This window comes from Pseudophryne corroboree, chromosome 5 (genome assembly GCF_028390025.1).
Source record: "Pseudophryne corroboree isolate aPseCor3 chromosome 5, aPseCor3.hap2, whole genome shotgun sequence".
Lineage (NCBI taxonomy): Eukaryota > Metazoa > Chordata > Amphibia > Anura > Myobatrachidae > Pseudophryne > Pseudophryne corroboree.
In genome coordinates, this window is record NC_086448.1 from 798,932,725 (window position 1) to 798,938,912 (window position 6,188).

The 6,188-nt window shown below is 46.7% G+C and overlaps 1 pseudogene; it reads left to right on the forward strand.

Moving 5' to 3' along the window:
• Nucleotides 1–5,825: 5,825 nt before the first annotated feature.
• LOC134930263 (5S ribosomal RNA) lies at nucleotides 5,826–5,945 on the forward strand (annotated as a pseudogene).
• The last annotated feature ends 243 nt before the right edge of the window (nucleotides 5,946–6,188 follow it).

Genomic DNA, 6,188 nt, shown 5'->3' on the forward strand with positions numbered 1-6,188 from the left:
GTGTTTTGGATTCGGGTGTTTTTTTTACAAAAAACCCTCAAAAACAGCTTAAATCATAGAATTTGGGGGTCATTTTGATCCCATAGTATTATTAACCTCAATAACCATAATTTCCACTCATTTTCAGTCTATTCTGAACACCTCACACCTCACAATATTATTTTTAGTCCTAAAATTTGCACCGAGGTCGCTGGATGGCTAAGCTAAGCGACACAAGTGGCCGACACAAACACCTGGCCCATCTAGGAGTGGCACTGCAGTGTCAGGCAGGATGGCACTTCAAAAAAATAGTCCCCAAACAGCACATGATGCAAAGAAAAAAAGAGGCGCACCAAGGTCGCTGTGTGACTAAGCTAAGCGACACAAGTGGCCGACACAAACACCTGGCCCATCTAGGAGTGGCACTGCAGTGTCAGGCAGGATGGCACTTCAAAAAAATTGTCCCCAAACAGCACATGATGCAGAGAAAAAAAGAGGCGCACCAAGGTCACTGTGTGACTAAGCTAAGCGACACAAGTGGCCGACACAAACACCTGGCCCATCTAGGAGTGGCACTGCAGTGTCAGGCAGGATGGCACTTCAAAAAAATTGTCCCCAAACAGCACATGATGCAAAGAAAAATGAAAGAAAAAAGAGGTGCAAGATGGAATTGTCCTTGGGCCCTCCCACCCACCCTTATGTTGTATAAACAGGACATGCACACTTTAACGAACCCATCATTTCAGCGACAGGGTCTGCCACACGACTGTGACTGAAATGACTGGTTGGTTTGGGCCCCCACCAAAAAAGAAGCAATCAATCTCTCCTTGCACAAACTGGCTCTACAGAGGCAAGATGTCCACCTCATCATCATCCTCCGATTCCTCACCCCTTTCACTGTGTACATCCCCCTCCTCACAGATTATTAATTCGTCCCCACTGGAATCCACCATCTCAGGTCCCTGTGTACTTTCTGGAGGCAATTGCCGGTGAATGTCTCCACGGAGGAATTGATTATAATTCATTTTGATGAACATCATCTTCTCCACATTTTCTGGAAGTAACCTCGTACGCCGATTGCTGACAAGGTGAGCGGCTGCACTAAACACTCTTTCGGAGTACACACTGGAGGGGGGGGCAACTTAGGTAAAATAAAGCCAGTTTCTGCAAGGGCCTCCAAATTGCCTCTTTTTCCTGCCAGTATACGTACGGACTGTCTGACGTGCCTACTTGGATGCGGTCACTCATATAATCCTCCACCATTCTTTCAATGGTGACAGAATCATATGTGACAGTAGACGACATGTCAGTAATCGTTGGCAGGTCCTTCAGTCCGGACCAGATGTCAGCACTCGCTCCAGACTGCCCTGCATCACCGCCAGCGGGTGGGCTCGGAATTCTTAGCCTTTTCCTCGCACCCCCAGTTGCGGGACAATGTGAAGGAGGAGCTGTTGACGGGTCACGTTCCGCTTGACTTGACAATTTTCTCACCAGCAAGTCTTTGAACCTCTGCAGACTTGTGTCTGCCGGAAAGAGAGATACAACGTAGGTTTTAAATCTAGGATCGAGCACGGTGGCCAAAATGTAGTGCTCTGATTTCAACAGATTGACCACCCATGAATCCTGGTTAAGCGAATTAAGGGCTCCATCCACAAGTCCCACATGCCTAGCGGAATCGCTCTGTTTTAGCTCCTCCTTCAATGTCTCCAGCTTCTTCTGCAAAAGCCTGATGAGGGGAATGACCTGACTCAGGCTGGCAGTGTCTGAACTGACTTCACGTGTGGCAAGTTTAAAGGGTTGCAGAACCTTGCACAACGTTGAAATCATTCTCCACTGCGCTTGAGTCAGGTGCATTCCCCCTCCTTTCCCTATATCGTGGGCAGATGTATAGGCTTGAATGGCCTTTTGCTGCTCCTCCATCCTCTGAAGCATATAGAGGGTTGAATTCCACCTTGTTACCACCTCTTGCTTCAGATAATGGCAGGGCAGGTTCAGGAGTGTTTGGTGGTGCTCCAGTCTTCGGCACGCGGTGGCTGAATGCCGAAAGTGGCCCGCAATTCTTCGGGCCACCGACAGCATCTCTTGCACGCCCCTGTCGTTTTTTAAACAATTCTGCACCACCAAATTCAATGTATGTGCAAAACATGGGACGTGCTGGAATTTGCCCAGATGTAATGCACTCACAATATTGCTGGCGTTGTCCGATGTCACAAATCCCCAGGAGAGTCCAATTGGGGTAAGCCATTCTGCGATGATCTTCCTCAGTTTCCGTAAGAGGTTGTCAGCTGTGTGCCTCTTATGGAAAGCGGTGATACAAAGCGTAGCCTGCCTAGGAACGAGTTGGCGTTTGCAAGATGCTGCTACTGGTGCTGCCGCTGCTGTTCTTGCTGCGGGAGGCAATACATCTACCCAGTGGGCTGTCACAGTCATATAGTCCTGAGTCTGCCCTGCTCCACTTGTCCACATGTCCGTGGTTAAGTGGACATTGGTTACAACTGCATTTTTTAGGACACTGGTGACTCTTTTTCTGAGGTCTGTGTACATTTTCGGTATCGCCTGCCTAGAGAAATGGAAACTAGATGGTATTTGGTACCGGGGACACAGTACCTCAATCAAGTCTCTAGTTGCTTCTGAATTAACGGTGGATACCGGAACCACGTTTCTCACCACCCAGGCTGACAAGACCTGAGTTATCCGCTTTGCAGCAGGATGACTGCTGTGATATTTCATCTTCCTCGCAAAGGACTGTTGGACAGTCAATTGCTTACTGGAAGTAGTACAAGTGGTCTTCCGACTTCCCCTCTGGGATGCCGATCGACTCCCAGCAGCAACAACAGCAGCAGCGCCAGCAGGCGTTACACTCAAGGATGCATCAGAGGAATCCCAGGCAGGAGAGGACTCGTCAGACTTGCCACTGACAAGGCCTGCAGGACTATTGGCTTTCCTGTGTAAGGTGGAAATTGACACTGAGGGAGTTGGTGGTGTGGTTTGCAGGAGCTTGGTTACAAGAGGAAGGGATTTAGTGGTCAGTGGACTGCTTCCGCTGTCATGCAAAGTTTTTGAACTTGTCACTGACTTATGATGAATGCGCTGCAGGTGACGTATAAGGGAGGATGTTCCGAGGTGGTTAACGTCCTTACCCCTACTTAAAACAGCTTGACAAAGGCAACACACGGCTTGACACCTGTTGTCTGCATTTGTGTTGAAATAATTCCACACCATCAGAATCCTCCTGGTCAATTTCCTCCCCAGCGCCAGCAACACCCATATCCTCCTCATCCTGGTGTACTTCAACAGTGACATCTTCAATTTGACTATCAGGAACAGGACTGCGGGTGCTCCTTCCAGCACTTGCAGGGGGCGTGCAAATGGTGGAAGGCGCCACCTCTTCCCGTCCAGTGTTGGGAAGGTCAGGCATCGCAACCGACACAATTGGACTCTCCTTGGGGATTTGTGATTTAGAAGAACGCACAGTTCTTTGCTGTGCTTTTGCCAACTTAAGTCTTTTCATTTTTCTAGCGAGAGGATGAGTGCTTCCATCCTCATGTGAATCTGAACCACTAGCCATGAACATAGGCCAGGGCCTCAGCCGTTCCTTGCCACTCCGTGTCGTAAATGGCATATTGGCAAGTTTACGCTTCTCATCAGACGCTTTCAATTTTGATTTTTGGGTCATTTTACTGAACTTTTGTTTTTTGGATTTTACATGCTCTCTACTATGACATTGGGCATCGGCCTTGGCAGACGACGTTGATGGCATTTCATCGTCTCGGCCATGACTAGTGGCAGCAGCTTCAGCATGAGGTGGAAGTGGATCTTGATCTTTCCCTATTTTAACCTCCACATTTTTGTTCTCCATTTTTTAATGTGTGGAATTATATGCCAGTATCAATAGCAATGGCCTACTACTATATATACTGCGCACAACTGAAATGTACCACAGGTATAGATGGATAGTATACTTGACGACACAGAGGTAGGTAGAGCAGTGGCCTTCCGTACCGTACTGCTATATATACTGGTGGTCACTGTCAGCAAAACTCTGCACTGTACTCCTCCTATATAATATACTGGTGGTCCCCAGTGCCCACAATAAAGCAGTGTGAGCACAGATATATGCAGCACACTGAGCACAGATATGGAGTGTTTTTCAGGCAGACAACGTATACTGGTGGTCACTGGTCAGCAAAACTCTGCACTGTACTCCTCCTATATAATACAGCTGCTCCCCAGTCCCCACAATTAAGCAGTGTGAGCACAGATATATGCAGCACACTGAGCACAGATATGGAGTGTTTTTCAGGCAGACAACGTATACTGGTGGTCACTGGTCAGCAAAACTCTGCACTGTGCTCCTCCTATATAATACAGCTGCTCCCCAGTCCCCACAATTAAGCAGTGTGAGCACAGATATATGCAGCACACTGAGCACAGATATGGAGTGTTTTTCAGGCAGACAACGTATACTGGTGGTCACTGGTCAGCAAAACTCTGCACTGTACTCCTCCTATATAATACAGCTGCTCCCCAGTCCCCACAATTAAGCAGTGTGAGCACAGATATATGCAGCACACTGAGCACAGATATGGAGTGTTTTTCATGCAGACAACGTATACTGGTGGTCACTGGTCAGCAAAACTCTGCACTGTACTCCTCCTATATAATACAGCTGCTCCCCAGTCCCCACAATTAAGCAGTGTGAGCACAGATATATGCAGCACACTGAGCACAGATTTGGAGTGTTTTTCAGGCAGACAACGTATACTGGTGGTCACTGGTCAGCAAAACTCTGCACTGTACTCCTCCTATATAATACAGCTGCTCCCCAGTCCCCACAATTAAGCAGTGTGAGCACAGATATATGCAGCACACTGAGCACAGATATGGAGTGTTTTTCAGGCAGACAACGTATACTGGTGGTCACTGGTCAGCAAAACTCTGCACTGTACTCCTTCTATATAATACAGCTGCTCCCCAGTCCCCACAATTAAGCAGTGTGAGCACAGATATATGCATATATGCAGCACACTGAGCACAGATATGGAGTGTTTTTCAGGCAGACAACGTATACTGGTGGTCACTGGTCAGCAAAACTCTGCACTGTACTCCTCCTATATAATACAGCTGCTCCCCAGTCCCCACAATTAAGCAGTGTGAGCACAGATATATGCAGCACACTGAGCACAGATATGGAGTGTTTTTCAGGCAGACAACGTATACTGGTGGTCACTGGTCAGCAAAACTCTGCACTGTACTCCTCCTATATAATACAGCTGCTCCCCAGTCCCCACAATTAAGCAATAAGCAGTAGCACAAATATTATTAATAAACGGAGAGGACGCCAGCCACGTCCTCTCCCTAACATTTCCAATGCACGAGTAAATATGGCGGCGACGCGCGGCTGCTTATATATGAGCCTCATATATAGTGAGAATTTGGATCGGTGTGTGTGATATAAATTATTAGAGGCTACATGTACTGCATTACTGATGTTGAACACACAAACCAGTACACAACAATTGTGACAGCAACAGGATTGCTACAATTGTTGCCTCACTGTATATCACCACTTTATCCTGGCTATGCAAGTTGACGCCCTTGCATAGGATTTTTTGCATATGATAATTGTACTTATCGTGATTTTGCTAAATTGCACAGTGGACATCTCTGCATATAATTATTGCACATGATAATTGTCCCACTACCATTATCTGGATTTTGCTATAATTTCACTCCTTTTTTCACAAGATAAATATAGATACTGAACACACGATTGATCCAGATCGCTTTGGATACATAATTTGGGCGATACGGGTATTGGGATTGACTGAACGGGCAGATTAAATAATTGTGGACATACCCCGCTGGAGATGCCCGATCTCGTCTGATCTTGGAAGCCAAGCAGTGGAGGGCCGGGTCAGTACTCGGATGGGAGACCACCTTAGAACACCCTGGTACTGCAAAAAATTCTTCTGCCCGATCTAGAGTGATCCCCAATAATACCAATTGGCATTCGGTTCTGTACGACTTATGATTTAATTCTCTACGTCAAAATAATCCTGAATAGGATTGCTGTAGAACAAATGATGGTCATATATTACACAAAGGCGTTAGTGTGATTATAGTAAATCCACTAGCTCAAAGATTTGGATTTCCGGTTTTTATTGTGATATTGAAAACCACATGAATTATTCTTAACATAGTGTTAT